Source organism: Hydra viridissima, unplaced genomic scaffold (assembly GCF_058129835.1).
Source record: "Hydra viridissima isolate aposymbiotic clone 2 unplaced genomic scaffold, HvirCarnegie_v1 scaffold_16, whole genome shotgun sequence".
Lineage (NCBI taxonomy): Eukaryota > Metazoa > Cnidaria > Hydrozoa > Anthoathecata > Hydridae > Hydra > Hydra viridissima.
In genome coordinates this window covers 3,913,564-3,931,255 of record NW_028324315.1, presented here as the reverse complement: position 1 = coordinate 3,931,255, position 17,692 = coordinate 3,913,564, and the positions used below count along the sequence as shown (strand labels likewise).

Genomic DNA, 17,692 nt, shown 5'->3' with positions numbered 1-17,692 from the left:
GTGAGTATTTTGATCGTCCATTTTGTTTGTAGTGTCTGTGCTTTTGTGTTTATGTCTATTAGGTTTTGTCCTCCGTTGCGTATTGTCTGATGTAGCTGTGTTTTGTTGATTCTTGTTTTCGCGTTGTTCCATATAAAGTCGTATATAGGTGTCATGGTCTTGTCAATCTGTTTTTTGTTTGGTGTCGGTAGTATTTGTAGAGTGTGCCATAGTTTGCTGAGTATTAAGGTGTTCACCACTGTGATTTTTCCCTTAATACTCAGATTTTGTCTCTTCCAGTCTTGTATTTGTTTTTTGAATTTGTGTGTACATCTGTTCCAGTTTTCTGTTATGTCGTCTGTTCCGTCATTGGGGAAAGTCAGGCCTAGTGTGCGTATTTTGTTTTCTGTCCAGTCGAAGCCAAGCGGTCCGGTTTTTTTGTCTTTGTTTTGTCCTATCCACAGTCCTTGGCATTTGTCTCTGTTGAGTTTCTGTCCGGTAGCGGTTTCGAATCTGTGTAGGGTTTTGTCTAGGTTCTGTAAGGATTTCAGTTTCGTGATGTAGAAGAGTGTGTCGTCCGCGTATGCTGTTACCTTTGTTTCGTTGTAGTTTGTCTTTATGCCTTTTATGTGTTTGTTTTGTGTTATGTTTTGTATTAGTATGTCTGCCTGTAGTATGTAAAGTGTCATGGATAGAGGGCATCCTTGTCTTACCCCTCTTGTCGGGTAAAACGGTCGTGAGATGTGTCCGTTTGTTTTTATTTTTGTGGATATGTTTGTGTATAGCGTTTTTATGTTTCGTATAGTCTTGGGTCCGTAGTTGTATTTCGTCAGTGTTTTGAAAAGGTACGTCCAGTCTACTCTGTCGAATGCTTTTATTTGGTCGATGGATATGATTGCTGTGTTTCTCATGTCTTCGATGTTTGCTATTTTTATAATGTCTCTGGTGTACAGTAGGTTCATGTGTATTTGTCTGTGTGGGATGCATGCAGTCTGGTATTGGCTGATGATGTGTGGTAATGTATTTTTTATTCTGTTCGTCATTGTCTTTGTGATGAGTTTGTAGTCTATGTTCAGTAGGGAGATAGGTCGCCAGTTTGTTATGTCTGTTCTGTCTCCTTTTTTGTATATGCATGTGATTAGAGCGTCTCTTTGTGATTGTGTTAAGTAAGATCGGTCCAGTACTGCGTTTGTCATTTTTGTAAAGTGTTTTGTCAACAGCGGCCAGAATTTTTTATAGAACTCCGCTGTCAGTCCGTCTGTGCCTGGTGTCTTTTCGTTTTTCATGTTTTGTAGTGCTGTTGTGATTTCTTGTTCTGTATAGTCTTCGTCGCATAATTTTCTTTGTGTTTCTGTTAGTCGGGGGGTCTTCGTTTCGGTTAGTATTTCTGTCTGTGTCTGTATGTTCAGGTCTTCTTTGGTGTATAGTGATTCGTAAAAGTCCGTCATAACGTTTAGTATCTGTTCGGGGTCTTGCTGTAATTGTCCTTGTTTGTCTCTCAGTTCCGTTATTTCGTGGTGTGCCTGTCTTTGTTTTTCTAAATTGCAAAAGTAGTTCGTCGGGCGTTCTCCGTCTATGTTCCGTATCTGTTTTGTTCGTATTCGTGCGGCTTCTTCTTTTCGTCTCTGTATATGTTCGAGTTTGTGTCTAATGTTCGTGCTCATGGTGTTGTCTAGATGTTTCCGTTCCTCCTTTCTCAGTGTGTTTCTCAGTTTTCTCGTTAGTCTCAGTTCTTGTGTTTTGTTCTGTTTGTGTCGTTTGTGTGCGTATTTCAGTGTTGTTTCTTTTATCTGTTTTTTTGTATTTTCCCACCATTCTGGTATTTGTCTAAAGTCTGGGTGTTTTTCTGTTTGAATGGTTATTTGTTTTGTCATGAGGTCTATGTATGTCTTGTCATTTAGTAAGGTGTTGTTCAGTATCCAGTATCCCCTTCCTCTCGGTTGGGGCTGTACGTTTATGGTGATTGTCGGTGCGTTATAATGGTCTGAAAGTGTGGTGGGTTGGTGTTCTGCATTTGTGATGTATTGTCTTAGAGTCTTGCTTGTGTAAATTCTGTCTATTCTTGTTCTCGTCTTTGTCTGGCTGTGATAGTGTGTGTATTGTTGTTCGTTTGGGTGGAGTGTGCGGTAAATGTCTTCTACGTCTAAAGTGTAAATAAGGTCTTGTAGTGCGTGTTGTGAAATGCATCTGTATTTTTGTAGTGCTGGTGAACGTCTGTCTTTGTCTGATAGTGTTACGTTAAAGTCCCCCGCCAGTATGTAATGTCTGTCTCGAATTCTGGGCGTGCATAGTATGTTTTTTAGGTTTTCCCAGAATTCTTTTCGTTTGTATTGGTGTTGTGTGGTGTTTCCTGATGGTGCGTATACGTTTATCATAGTAATGTCTAGTTTGTCAATGTGTATGTCTGTGATTTGGTATTTACCTTGTACGTCGTTTACGGTGTTTGTCGGTTTGATTGTAGGGTCTTTTATGTGTATGAGTGTTCCGTCGGTGTTTTGTTTTCCGGAGCTGAATAGTATGGTGCCTGTGCATAGCGTAGCTGTTTGTCTGTACAAGTCAGGCGTGATGTGCGTCTCTTGTAGAAAAGTTATGTGTTGTTCTGATTGCTGTATGTTATGCAAAATCTCCCTTCTTCTCTGGAGATTTCGCATACCAGCCGTATTCATTGTTTTTATTGTAATAGTCATTTTTATTTTTATTTTTTAGTTTGGAGATATCGTGTGTGTAGTTGGTTAAGTTAGGTCTCTGGTCGGTTAGGTTTTCGTTTCGTTTTTATGTCGTTCATTTTAGTTTCTTTTGTTGGCGTCGTCACACTTTTTCTTTTCGTAGGTTTTTGTTGGGTGTCTGTTTTTGTGTCCGTCACCGTAGGCTCTGTTTCCATTGGTGTAGGAGTCGGTGTCGAGTTTTGTGACTGTCTTGTGACGTCAGCGTTGTTGGTGTGTTCAAGCTCAGTGTTTTTTTCGTTTGTGTTGTCTTGCTTTTTTGTTGTTGTCGGTACTGGTTGGGTTTCCGTTTTGTGTGGTAGCGTTATGCTTGTTTGGGGTCTGGGTGCTGGTTTGGGTATCAGCGTCATTTGTTTTTTCTTTTCCGTCTCTCCGTTTGTTGCGTTTTGTATGTTATGGGGTTTGTCTGCTTCTTGTTTTTGTGTTTTTTCTATTTCCCCGTCTTCGTCCTCATCTTGTGACATTTCGTCAGTGTCTGAAATTGCTAGGTCTGCCAGTAGCTCTTGTGTGTCTCTTGGTTTGTGTATGGGTGTCGTGTTTTTTCCCCTGAAATATAGGTGGTGCAGCCTGTTGTCTATCTTAATTGTCGGAGGTATTTTGCTTACGTCAACAGTCGGGATGATGTGAACGAGTCTCCGTCCGTCTCGTATTTGGTTGTTGCTTGTGTAATATCCGTAAGAAATATTTACTATCTTACCAAAATCTTTAAGCTCTTCATAGATCTCTTGGTTTAGTACCGATGCGTCTGTCTTGATCGTGATTAATAGTACTTGGTTTCTTCTCGGTTTGATTGTTGTCTTCTGTAATTCTCCCGGAATGTTTAATCCCTTTAGAGTTAGCTCTTGGACTTTCTCTTTCGATTTAAGTTCTACCGTGTATTGGCCCCTTCCCGTATATTGTATGGATGTTATGCATCCTGGGCCAATCACCTTTTGGATTGCTACTTGTATTTCTCCCACTTTTTTTTCTATTCCATTTGGGGTTTGGTCTTTGGTAAAGGACATTAGTTGAAAGATCCGGGAGTGTATTTCCTCTTTTAAAGCTCTTTTTTCGGCTTCTTTTGTGTTTGTTTGGAAGTCTTGTGGTGGTGCTGTTCCGGGCTGTTTCTTTTTCAGCGCCTCTGCAAAAGAAAGTGCTGACCCGTTTTTTTGTTTGTTTGCGTCTTCGTTTGAAGGTTTCGGGTCAGCAGATTTGATTTTTTGTTGGTCAGTAGAATGTGGCTGACCGTTCTCAACAATTTTTTGGCTATTTGAAATGCCTTCTGCTTTGGTTTCAGAAGTAGTTAGCTTTGAAATCGATTGGACTTTGAGAGTTTCCATTTTTTGCGATTTGATTTAGTTTACGCTCTGCTTTTATTTTTTTGTTTTGCTTTTTAGGGCTGTTTCTTTTGTTTAGCTAGGGTAGCTAAAGAAAGTGTTCTAGGTTTTTGTCAAAAGAAACCTAGGAGAAAACTCTGCGAATAAATTCGGCTTAAAAAAATTAAAAAAAGAAGATATACAGCGAACTGTATATCTTTAAAGTTTTTCACTTGGGTAAGTGTTTTTTAAAAGTTTCTGTAGCAAAGGCTTCGCTACAGAGGAAAGTTACGTTTTCGCCTCTACGGAGGAGAAAAAAAGTTTTGAAGGAAAATAGTCTCTTACGCGGGGTGTCTCTAAGTCTTCGCAGCGAGATGCAAAACCATAAATAAACCACCGAAGCAAGTAAAACTAATTTTTTTAAAAACTCAATAAGAAAGAACTCAAGATAAACTTTATTAAAACTTTACTAAAATCACTAAAAGATACTACACTTGATCTTAGCCATTAGGCCGAGAAGCGATACTTTTTCAACGAATTTGTGTGCTGGCTCCCTCCCTTTGAACGAAAAAACTTGTGGGCATTTGAATAAGTCGATGGGTAACTGTAAGTTTGAACAATGAAAACATGGGCTCGTTGTATGAAACTAAAACTGCAACAATTTCATTCTAAAACATTTGGGTTTTTTAACCTTCTTTCAGAAATAACCCAACTAACCAAGATTTAAAAATAACACTGGGCAGCAGCAGATTCAAATGCATAATGCGATCAAAAGCCAAGTTGAACAATCCAAAATCAACTCAAAATACTAGCGCCCCGACAGATTTTTTCTGTCAAAAAACATTTGGAGAACCTCTGTATTTAAATGTTCTTTTCATCTGTTGTAACGATGGTACTTTAATCCATCACCAAAACAGCAGAGCTTAGGAAGATTTGTTTGTCATTAGCCTCAAACTTTTCCCAAATAGCAATTTCTCACAAACTAAAATCTAAAAAACAAAGTTGAAGTTTAAAAATTTGGACGGTGTAAACTAATTTAAGACTTTAAACTGAGTAGCAAGAAATATTTTTGAAATATTTCAGTTTACATATAAATTAAACAAAGCATTTTATTGGAAGAAATGAACTCCTTAAATGTTTACTGACAAAAAGGTAAAACAATTTAAAAAAGTGACCTAAAACACTCAAAACATCAAACGACAAATGGAAAAGGACAAACTTATGACCCTAAATTACAGTTGACAGCATCATGTTAGCAAAAGTAATGCATGCATACACACAAACGCGCATACATACTTACATTCAAACATGCATACATACTTACATACAATTTTCCATACATACATACATACATACATACATACATACATACATACAAACAAACTTCCATACATACATACATACATACATATATTCATGCATCCATGCGTCATGCCAATACCTTAGGACATTTAAACAGTGCGCTCTCAGTCCTGGACCACAGATAACCATGGGACTGATAGAGATAGCACCATACTGGAAGATATAGCTTGCCTTCATCATAATCAGGTGGAATGTCAACAAATTGATTTCTATTCATGCTAATAGCCACAGAGCCATACAGAAAACTGCAGGGAACTTTGCAATGGAGCAATTGCAGATTGTCAGGCCAACTAATGAATTTATGGCAGAGATAACGAAGAAAATCATGAAAAGCCTTGCACATCTTATCTCGATTTTTCACAAACTCACAGAGTGTGGTGAATGGAACAATGCAAAGTTTTTTTTAAAAATTTTTAATATATTACATTTTTTACATACTGCCCAACCTAAATCAAGCCTAAAAATGTATTTGCTTAAATCATAGAACCTCAGGATTGATGGAGAACAAATTTAAAAATACTATCTAGCAGACTTGGGTCAATTTCAATTGTAAATGTAATTGAATTAGGATTACTTGAAATTTTAATAGCAACTGAATTACAATGACTTGGACTTGTAATTCACTTACAAGTCATATCATTACAATTACTTGTGACTGTACCTTATAAAATACAATAACAATTACTTCATGAAAATACATTTAATTACAATTAAGTTACAGCCACAATTGAGCCAAGTCTGATGCTAACCTAACTTAACCCTTAACCAACCTTGCCCCAGAACCATATGTACACTCAAAATTCAGTACTTTCGATATTTTATTTTCAATGCTTAGACTTGCTACCTGAGGCTGGGTTAATTTTAACAAAAACTCTGTAAAACATTGAAAAGCCATGTTATGAAAAAGCCAAACAAAAGGTTTGATTCAAAGTGCATTGAACATGCCATTTAAAAAAAAAAAAATTGTCACGTATCTTTCATCAAACTAAAGGATTGTTTTAAAGAAGTGGACTTGTACAGATTGTCCATTGAAAAGTATCCCTAATTGACCATTCATTTGTTGGCCTTGTGTCAGTTTAACTGTAAAAGAAATAAAGCTGTGAACAAACTAAAGAGATATTCTCAGAAAGATGCTTCTTCTGTTTCACTCACCGATACGAGCGAGAAGAACTCCTCACTTTTCCTCGCTCACTGGGATGCTCTTGTGAGTAGCAGTAGTAGCAGTGGTAGTGCAGATTTTAATACAGATATTTCAGGAACTCAAGACGGACTCTGAAAGTCTCTTGTGACTACCCCTAAAAATGCAAATTTATTTCTAAGCATTATTTTTTTTTTTAAATCAGGAACTACTTTTAAGTATTTTTGAAGACTTGAGAGAGTAAAGTGTACAAAACAGTAGTGGCTAAACTGCTTCAAGTTTTAAAATATAAGGTAGAAAACATTGAAAATAAGTAGCGCAGTACTTTTTGTTACTTAAAGCATTCTTGATAAATGATAAAAACTTAAATGGAACTCCTCTAAACTCACTTGTCTTGGTTTTGCCTTAGATACTCTTTTCTTTCATTTTTTTTTTTTTTTTTTTTTTTTTTTTTTATTAGAAACAAACCAAAAGCACCTTTTCGGCTCCTTGACGCTAGGCCGACACCAAAAACTTTAGTAGGACTGCGCGTAACCACTACACCGTTGTTAAACTAAGATCGTAGTAACTAAGTAACTAAGTTAAACTAAATTCGTGGAGCGTAGTAACTCCTTCAGTTTACCTGTCAGTTAAATGATGAAAAGTGTACGCGATCATTCGATCGTAGGCTTTTTTTTTTTATTTCATTGTTCCCCTTCCCGAAACCCCGAAATGAACGAAATACGATTGGCAAGTATTTGATGCATACCTTAATACACAGTGACTAAAATGTAGTATGTGTTTTTTCCGTGCCCAGCGAATGGTCGGAAGATAGTGCATGCTTTTAGATATCTTAGAGCTTGCGGTTTCATACTAGTGCCAAAGCCTTTGTGTGATTCTTTTTTAAAAAAAAGCAGAAGTTAGATTTTTTGCATTTAATGACAAAAAAACAAAAATTTTAGCAAGATCTAATGATTAAATTTGAATAATGATTTGTAAAAACCATGTTCTGCCTCAGTTGCACATAAAATGATCATATTCTAATCAAGAAGTAGTTAAGCTCTCTCAATCTTTTATTTTCTGCAACCTTCCTAAAGAAAAACATTCGTTATTCAAAAGAAATTATTCAAACAGTTTTTTGTTTTCTTTTCTTTCTTTTCCATTTGTGATCAAATTATGGTTAGTACTAACGGTAGCACATTGCATCCACTTCCTTGTTATTAGTATTTTCTTACCAGCATTAACAACATTCGTTATTTCGTAACTATCCAATTAATGCTTAATAGTTTTAAAATTTACCACAAAAGACTACATTAACTGTCTTGTAAGCGCCAATAAGAATATAATTAAATAAGTATACAACGCCTGGAAGGAAGAAATGTGCTGCTGTTTGTCTTTCTATAATCATCAACGAAGAAATGAAAAAGAAAAATCGGACTCTGGTTTGATTGACAATTCTCAATGCAATTTATACATTCTTGACGCACACAAACATGGTGACAAACAAACAATACTAGGAGCCAATAGTAATTTGCTAAAATTTGATTTTTTTTTTTTTGCAGGAATAGAGTTCTTATAGTTTTCGTTTCTAAAAAAGAAAAAAAAAAAAAAAAATGAAGAAAGAAAACAAGTCAAACAAAAAAACAACAACAACAAAAAACAAATAGGTTTTCAGTTGTTCATAGACTAAGACGGATTAGAACAACTCGAGTATTTTATTTTAGCAGCTAATTTGTTCTCGGCGATGTTTGCTCCATAAAATATAACGATTGCAACAGATATTTTCATTTGAACCCATTTTCTAATGCGTATAATGTTTTTAAAATTTGTGTGGCATAAGACTCTCGTCTCTTTCTCTTGCGCTTCTTGTCACCAGTTCCAGCGACTTTTCCGCCTTTCTTACCAGCGCGCTTCTCGCCTTTTTTTGCCACCTTTGGCGCTTGTTTTCCTCCGGCTTTTGGTGCGTCAGATCATTTCGACGAGCTTAGCAGTGAAAATTTTTTCTTCTTTGTTTTCATTGCATTGCAACTGGATTTAATTTAAAGTAGATTTGTGGTTTCCAACTTGATAACTTTTCCGTTCTACGCACTTCTATTGGTTTTTAAAAGATTACGTCATTTGAGCATTGTTTATTTCTTTTTCACTATTGGTCAAAAAACTCTTTTCTGTTTAACAAAAAGCCGCACGAGATCTCTAGTCTGTCAGTCTGTTTTCAGTAGAAAACAAAATGTAAGCACGTGGAAAAGGTGGAAAAGCTAAGGCTAAGAGTGGCTTTCTTCAGTTTCCTGTTGGTCGTGTCTAATCTCATCGGTTTAGGCGCACCATCTACTTAGCTGGAGTTTTTGAAAACCTCTCCGCCGAAAATGTTAGAGCTAGCTGGTAATGCTGCACGCGATAACCAGAGAGCCAGGATCATTCCTCGTCGTTTGCAGCTAGCTGTTCGCAACGACGAAGAAGTTAAACAAGCTGTTGTTTGGTGTTACAATCGCGAGCAGCGGTGTGTTGCCAAACATTCAGGCTATGTTGCAATCGTTCCAAAACGGCAATCTAAACAATACCAAAGGCTAATTTCATAGCTACACACCTGTTCAAAGATTATTGTTAAGGCATTGGAAACTTACGCGAAGTTGATTTGTAGACTTGCTGTAACTGATCCAAACATGCAATAATAGCTGTTTTCAAGTCATAAACTACAAGTCAAAAAATATACCAGAATCCAATATGAAATATACAAAAATGGATGGAAATTGTTACTATTGTTGTTACTATCATTACTGTTAGTTTGTTATTGCCATTACTTATTTTTTATGATTATTACGATTGTTATTATCGTTATTATCATTGCTGTTGGTATTATTATTAGTCTGTTATTGCTATCATCATCTTTTATTACCATTATTACGATTGTTATTATTTTCAATCTTACTATTATTATCATAATTTTATTATTGCGACTATTTTTTTTTTCTTTCAACAATTGTTACCATTATTGTTTTTTATTACAGCCACACATTGTATGATTTCTGGTGTTGCAGCCGTTCGATCACGCTTACTGTTTGCGACTAGATTTTCATTGATTTTATAAGAAAGAAAAAAAAACAACAACAACAACAAAGAACTTTTGAACGAAATAAAATGTGTTTACACTTTTAGGAAGCTTTGTTTACCTTCTCACTGACAAATCTTCACTCGAGGATATATACATAACATATAAATACACATAAAATATACCTTTTCTCAAATACTCGTTTACGTCCAGTAACTCATAGAGGGCTGAGTGAGGGTTTTTTTTTTTTTGCATCTTTAAAGGGGGCGAGCGCGAACGCAGGCCCCCACTACCAGAAATTGTACGGTCGAGTTACCGACGTTAGCGGTAATCGCAGGGGTCAGCCCAGGCGAAGTGCAATGCAAGAGCCTCACCCTGGAAGAAGCCCCATGTTGATCAGGTTTACTTCCCCGTCAGGTAAGTATGCCTTTCCCGTTGTGTGGGGAGCCTCGGACGTGCCCCAATCTTCGCAATTGTGGTTTTTTGATTGGACCCTAACCGCATCGTTCCGTTTTTTTTTCTTTTCTCTTTTTAATGGGCCGCACTCAGCAGTAGTGCAACGCCGAGGCAACCCGCGGTCAGGGCGAGGTAAACCTACGATCCCTTGACCAAATGCCAAAAATCAGATTAATATATGAGCCGGACTATGCCGGCGTACCAGATATTAAACTGATAAGAACAGATACTACACTTGATCTTAGCCATTAGGCCGAGAAGCGATACTTTTTCAACGAATTTGTGTGCTGGCTCCCTCCCTTTGAACGAAAAAACTTGTGGGCATTTGAATAAGTCGATGGGTAACTGTAAGTTTGAACAATGAAAACATGGGCTCGTTGTATGAAACTAAAACTGCAACAATTTCATTCTAAAACATTTGGGTTTTTTAACCTTCTTTCAGAAATAACCCAACTAACCAAGATTTAAAAATAACACTGGGCAGCAGCAGATTCAAATGCATAATGCGATCAAAAGCCAAGTTGAACAATCCAAAATCAACTCAAAATACTAGCGCCCCGACAGATTTTTTCTGTCAAAAAACATTTGGAGAACCTCTGTATTTAAATGTTCTTTTCATCTGTTGTAACGATGGTACTTTAATCCATCACCAAAACAGCAGAGCTTAGGAAGATTTGTTTGTCATTAGCCTCAAACTTTTCCCAAATAGCAATTTCTCACAAACTAAAATCTAAAAAACAAAGTTGAAGTTTAAAAATTTGGACGGTGTAAACTAATTTAAGACTTTAAACTGAGTAGCAAGAAATATTTTTGAAATATTTCAGTTTACATATAAATTAAACAAAGCATTTTATTGGAAGAAATGAACTCCTTAAATGTTTACTGACAAAAAGGTAAAACAATTTAAAAAAGTGACCTAAAACACTCAAAACATCAAACGACAAATGGAAAAGGACAAACTTATGACCCTAAATTACAGTTGACAGCATCATGTTAGCAAAAGTAATGCATGCATACACACAAACGCGCATACATACTTACATTCAAACATGCATACATACTTACATACAATTTTCCATACATACATACATACATACATACATACATACATACATACAAACAAACTTCCATACATACATACATACATACATATATTCATGCATCCATGCGTCATGCCAATACCTTAGGACATTTAAACAGTGCGCTCTCAGTCCTGGACCACAGATAACCATGGGACTGATAGAGATAGCACCATACTGGAAGATATAGCTTGCCTTCATCATAATCAGGTGGAATGTCAACAAATTGATTTCTATTCATGCTAATAGCCACAGAGCCATACAGAAAACTGCAGGGAACTTTGCAATGGAGCAATTGCAGATTGTCAGGCCAACTAATGAATTTATGGCAGAGATAACGAAGAAAATCATGAAAAGCCTTGCACATCTTATCTCGATTTTTCACAAACTCACAGAGTGTGGTGAATGGAACAATGCAAAGTTTTTTTTAAAAATTTTTAATATATTACATTTTTTACATACTGCCCAACCTAAATCAAGCCTAAAAATGTATTTGCTTAAATCATAGAACCTCAGGATTGATGGAGAACAAATTTAAAAATACTATCTAGCAGACTTGGGTCAATTTCAATTGTAAATGTAATTGAATTAGGATTACTTGAAATTTTAATAGCAACTGAATTACAATGACTTGGACTTGTAATTCACTTACAAGTCATATCATTACAATTACTTGTGACTGTACCTTATAAAATACAATAACAATTACTTCATGAAAATACATTTAATTACAATTAAGTTACAGCCACAATTGAGCCAAGTCTGATGCTAACCTAACTTAACCCTTAACCAACCTTGCCCCAGAACCATATGTACACTCAAAATTCAGTACTTTCGATATTTTATTTTCAATGCTTAGACTTGCTACCTGAGGCTGGGTTAATTTTAACAAAAACTCTGTAAAACATTGAAAAGCCATGTTATGAAAAAGCCAAACAAAAGGTTTGATTCAAAGTGCATTGAACATGCCATTTAAAAAAAAAAAAATTGTCACGTATCTTTCATCAAACTAAAGGATTGTTTTAAAGAAGTGGACTTGTACAGATTGTCCATTGAAAAGTATCCCTAATTGACCATTCATTTGTTGGCCTTGTGTCAGTTTAACTGTAAAAGAAATAAAGCTGTGAACAAACTAAAGAGATATTCTCAGAAAGATGCTTCTTCTGTTTCACTCACCGATACGAGCGAGAAGAACTCCTCACTTTTCCTCGCTCACTGGGATGCTCTTGTGAGTAGCAGTAGTAGCAGTGGTAGTGCAGATTTTAATACAGATATTTCAGGAACTCAAGACGGACTCTGAAAGTCTCTTGTGACTACCCCTAAAAATGCAAATTTATTTCTAAGCATTATTTTTTTTTTTAAATCAGGAACTACTTTTAAGTATTTTTGAAGACTTGAGAGAGTAAAGTGTACAAAACAGTAGTGGCTAAACTGCTTCAAGTTTTAAAATATAAGGTAGAAAACATTGAAAATAAGTAGCGCAGTACTTTTTGTTACTTAAAGCATTCTTGATAAATGATAAAAACTTAAATGGAACTCCTCTAAACTCACTTGTCTTGGTTTTGCCTTAGATACTCTTTTCTTTCATTTTTTTTTTTTTTTTTTTTTTTTTTTTTTATTAGAAACAAACCAAAAGCACCTTTTCGGCTCCTTGACGCTAGGCCGACACCAAAAACTTTAGTAGGACTGCGCGTAACCACTACACCGTTGTTAAACTAAGATCGTAGTAACTAAGTAACTAAGTTAAACTAAATTCGTGGAGCGTAGTAACTCCTTCAGTTTACCTGTCAGTTAAATGATGAAAAGTGTACGCGATCATTCGATCGTAGGCTTTTTTTTTTTATTTCATTGTTCCCCTTCCCGAAACCCCGAAATGAACGAAATACGATTGGCAAGTATTTGATGCATACCTTAATACACAGTGACTAAAATGTAGTATGTGTTTTTTCCGTGCCCAGCGAATGGTCGGAAGATAGTGCATGCTTTTAGATATCTTAGAGCTTGCGGTTTCATACTAGTGCCAAAGCCTTTGTGTGATTCTTTTTTAAAAAAAAGCAGAAGTTAGATTTTTTGCATTTAATGACAAAAAAACAAAAATTTTAGCAAGATCTAATGATTAAATTTGAATAATGATTTGTAAAAACCATGTTCTGCCTCAGTTGCACATAAAATGATCATATTCTAATCAAGAAGTAGTTAAGCTCTCTCAATCTTTTATTTTCTGCAACCTTCCTAAAGAAAAACATTCGTTATTCAAAAGAAATTATTCAAACAGTTTTTTGTTTTCTTTTCTTTCTTTTCCATTTGTGATCAAATTATGGTTAGTACTAACGGTAGCACATTGCATCCACTTCCTTGTTATTAGTATTTTCTTACCAGCATTAACAACATTCGTTATTTCGTAACTATCCAATTAATGCTTAATAGTTTTAAAATTTACCACAAAAGACTACATTAACTGTCTTGTAAGCGCCAATAAGAATATAATTAAATAAGTATACAACGCCTGGAAGGAAGAAATGTGCTGCTGTTTGTCTTTCTATAATCATCAACGAAGAAATGAAAAAGAAAAATCGGACTCTGGTTTGATTGACAATTCTCAATGCAATTTATACATTCTTGACGCACACAAACATGGTGACAAACAAACAATACTAGGAGCCAATAGTAATTTGCTAAAATTTGATTTTTTTTTTTTTGCAGGAATAGAGTTCTTATAGTTTTCGTTTCTAAAAAAGAAAAAAAAAAAAAAAAATGAAGAAAGAAAACAAGTCAAACAAAAAAACAACAACAACAAAAAACAAATAGGTTTTCAGTTGTTCATAGACTAAGACGGATTAGAACAACTCGAGTATTTTATTTTAGCAGCTAATTTGTTCTCGGCGATGTTTGCTCCATAAAATATAACGATTGCAACAGATATTTTCATTTGAACCCATTTTCTAATGCGTATAATGTTTTTAAAATTTGTGTGGCATAAGACTCTCGTCTCTTTCTCTTGCGCTTCTTGTCACCAGTTCCAGCGACTTTTCCGCCTTTCTTACCAGCGCGCTTCTCGCCTTTTTTTGCCACCTTTGGCGCTTGTTTTCCTCCGGCTTTTGGTGCGTCAGATCATTTCGACGAGCTTAGCAGTGAAAATTTTTTCTTCTTTGTTTTCATTGCATTGCAACTGGATTTAATTTAAAGTAGATTTGTGGTTTCCAACTTGATAACTTTTCCGTTCTACGCACTTCTATTGGTTTTTAAAAGATTACGTCATTTGAGCATTGTTTATTTCTTTTTCACTAATGGTCAAAAAACTCTTTTCTGTTTAACAAAAAGCCGCACGAGATCTCTAGTCTGTCAGTCTGTTTTCAGTAGAAAACAAAATGTAAGCACGTGGAAAAGGTGGAAAAGCTAAGGCTAAGAGTGGCTTTCTTCAGTTTCCTGTTGGTCGTGTCTAATCTCATCGGTTTAGGCGCACCATCTACTTAGCTGGAGTTTTTGAAAACCTCTCCGCCGAAAATGTTAGAGCTAGCTGGTAATGCTGCACGCGATAACCAGAGAGCCAGGATCATTCCTCGTCGTTTGCAGCTAGCTGTTCGCAACGACGAAGAAGTTAAACAAGCTGTTGTTTGGTGTTACAATCGCGAGCAGCGGTGTGTTGCCAAACATTCAGGCTATGTTGCAATCGTTCCAAAACGGCAATCTAAACAATACCAAAGGCTAATTTCATAGCTACACACCTGTTCAAAGATTATTGTTAAGGCATTGGAAACTTACGCGAAGTTGATTTGTAGACTTGCTGTAACTGATCCAAACATGCAATAATAGCTGTTTTCAAGTCATAAACTACAAGTCAAAAAATATACCAGAATCCAATATGAAATATACAAAAATGGATGGAAATTGTTACTATTGTTGTTACTATCATTACTGTTAGTTTGTTATTGCCATTACTTATTTTTTATGATTATTACGATTGTTATTATCGTTATTATCATTGCTGTTGGTATTATTATTAGTCTGTTATTGCTATCATCATCTTTTATTACCATTATTACGATTGTTATTATTTTCAATCTTACTATTATTATCATAATTTTATTATTGCGACTATTTTTTTTTTCTTTCAACAATTGTTACCATTATTGTTTTTTATTACAGCCACACATTGTATGATTTCTGGTGTTGCAGCCGTTCGATCACGCTTACTGTTTGCGACTAGATTTTCATTGATTTTATAAGAAAGAAAAAAAAACAACAACAACAACAAAGAACTTTTGAACGAAATAAAATGTGTTTACACTTTTAGGAAGCTTTGTTTACCTTCTCACTGACAAATCTTCACTCGAGGATATATACATAACATATAAATACACATAAAATATACCTTTTCTCAAATACTCGTTTACGTCCAGTAACTCATAGAGGGCTGAGTGAGGGTTTTTTTTTTTTTGCATCTTTAAAGGGGGCGAGCGCGAACGCAGGCCCCCACTACCAGAAATTGTACGGTCGAGTTACCGACGTTAGCGGTAATCGCAGGGGTCAGCCCAGGCGAAGTGCAATGCAAGAGCCTCACCCTGGAAGAAGCCCCATGTTGATCAGGTTTACTTCCCCGTCAGGTAAGTATGCCTTTCCCGTTGTGTGGGGAGCCTCGGACGTGCCCCAATCTTCGCAATTGTGGTTTTTTGATTGGACCCTAACCGCATCGTTCCGTTTTTTTTTCTTTTCTCTTTTTAATGGGCCGCACTCAGCAGTAGTGCAACGCCGAGGCAACCCGCGGTCAGGGCGAGGTAAACCTACGATCCCTTGACCAAATGCCAAAAATCAGATTAATATATGAGCCGGACTATGCCGGCGTACCAGATATTAAACTGATAAGAACAGATACTACACTTGATCTTTTTTTTTTTTTTTTTTTTTTTTTTATTTCCTTTTACGTCACATCAGCCATGGGCAGCTGTGGACGGTATAATTTACATATTTACAATTTCGTGATAAATTTATTTACAATCGTATATATTTTTTATTTGATTTTTTGCTATATAATATTTTTTTTTTTTTTTTTTTTTTTTTTTTTTTTTTTTTACTTAGTCAAGTTTTTTTTTTTTTTTTTTTTTTTTTTTTTTTTTTTTTTTTTTTTATTTACATTATTTACATTTTATATATTACGGATATTATTTGTCGAGGGTTATGTTGTTTTGTGTTGTTGTGTTTTTGTAATGTTTTTTGATGTTTTCGTCGCAAATTTTAATAGCGGTTTTGTAAGTGTTTTGATTTTTGTTTTCTGTCTTTATTTCTGTTCTCAGTCTCTTTATTAGTAGCGTGTGAAAGTGCAGTGGAGCGTTTAGTTTTTTGTTTTCGAAAATCAGTGCGTTTCGTGTGTGTTGTATTGTTTCGTAAAAGGTGTCTATGCATGTGTCGCCTATACTTCTGTCTTGTGCGGTTGCAATACCCATAAGAAAAAATTTTAGGGTATTGCTGTATTTGTCGTTTGGGTATATGGTGTTCAGTATGTTTATGATTTGTATGCATATTTTCTGTGTGTCTGGGCAGTAGTAGAACCAGTGTTGCAATGTTTCCGTTTCGTTTTTGTCGCATCGTTTGCATGTTTTGTCTATGTTTTTGTTCCATTTGTGCATAGTGTTGAGTGATGGGAGTTTTCTGTGTATGTATTTGTATTGTATTTCGTTGGCTTTGTTATATAGGTTTCTGTCTTGTAGTTTTTGAAATTTTCTGTCCCAGTCTCGTTTTGTTATGGGCGTTTGTCCGGGTGGGAGTTTTCTGTTCCATTTTATATGTCTGTCGGGGGGTGTCATTTTTGATGTCAGTATTCTGTGGTATATTTGTTTGTTCGTTATCTGTGTCAGTTTTCTGTTTTTGTTTTCTATGTGGATGGATGGGATGTATTTGCGATATGTGTAATTTGGTGTTTCTGTGTTCAGTTTGTGCATCCATGTGGTCGGTATCCTTTTTGTTATTTCTGTTAGTGTTTTGTGTGGTATTTCTAGTTTGTCTGCTGTGAGTAGTCCTGGTGTCGATAAGTTACACAAGTCTGCTATTATTTGTATGTCTTGCGTTTTTGTGTGTTTTGTGGGTCTCGGTAGGGGGGGGAACGGGTTTTCTGTAGTGGGTTTTGTTGGCAGTAGGGGGTTATAGTATAGCGGTTGGTTCAGTATGGCTTCGAGTGTGTCGTCTTGTACTTTTATGTCTTTGGTAAATGTCTCCCAGTTGTGTATTAAGTCTCTGTATGTTTTGGGTATAGGGGGTTTTTCGTTGGGTGTGGTGGCTGTGTATAGCGTGTATTTGTTTTGTCTTGCGTTCCGGTATCTGTTTAAAAAGTGTATTGCTGTGTCTGTCCATGGCATGTGTGTATTGTGTGTGAGTATTTTGATCGTCCATTTTGTTTGTAGTGTCTGTGCTTTTGTGTTTATGTCTATTAGGTTTTGTCCTCCGTTGCGTATTGTCTGATGTAGCTGTGTTTTGTTGATTCTTGTTTTCGCGTTGTTCCATATAAAGTCGTATATAGGTGTCATGGTCTTGTCAATCTGTTTTTTGTTTGGTGTCGGTAGTATTTGTAGAGTGTGCCATAGTTTGCTGAGTATTAAGGTGTTCACCACTGTGATTTTTCCCTTAATACTCAGATTTTGTCT

General features: G+C 35.9%; 3 non-coding genes and 2 pseudogenes across 3 annotated transcripts; all 5 read right to left on the bottom strand.

Annotated features, from left to right (window-relative positions):
- Positions 1-4,342: 4,342 nt before the first annotated feature.
- Positions 4,343-4,521, bottom strand: LOC149877564 (U2 spliceosomal RNA; annotated as a pseudogene).
- Positions 4,522-9,783: 5,262 nt separating this feature from the next.
- Positions 9,784-9,947, bottom strand: LOC149877563 (U1 spliceosomal RNA). Its single transcript, XR_016448158.1, has one exon. It is a non-coding gene; the product is annotated as a U1 spliceosomal RNA (small nuclear RNA).
- A 104-nt stretch (positions 9,948-10,051) lies between these two features.
- On the bottom strand, positions 10,052-10,243 carry LOC149877562 (U2 spliceosomal RNA). Its single transcript, XR_016448234.1, has one exon. It is a non-coding gene; the product is annotated as a U2 spliceosomal RNA (small nuclear RNA).
- A 5,262-nt stretch (positions 10,244-15,505) lies between these two features.
- Positions 15,506-15,669, bottom strand: LOC149877561 (U1 spliceosomal RNA). Its single transcript, XR_016448157.1, has one exon. It is a non-coding gene; the product is annotated as a U1 spliceosomal RNA (small nuclear RNA).
- A 104-nt stretch (positions 15,670-15,773) lies between these two features.
- Positions 15,774-15,993, bottom strand: LOC149877560 (U2 spliceosomal RNA; annotated as a pseudogene).
- Between the last annotated feature and the right edge of the window lie 1,699 nt (positions 15,994-17,692).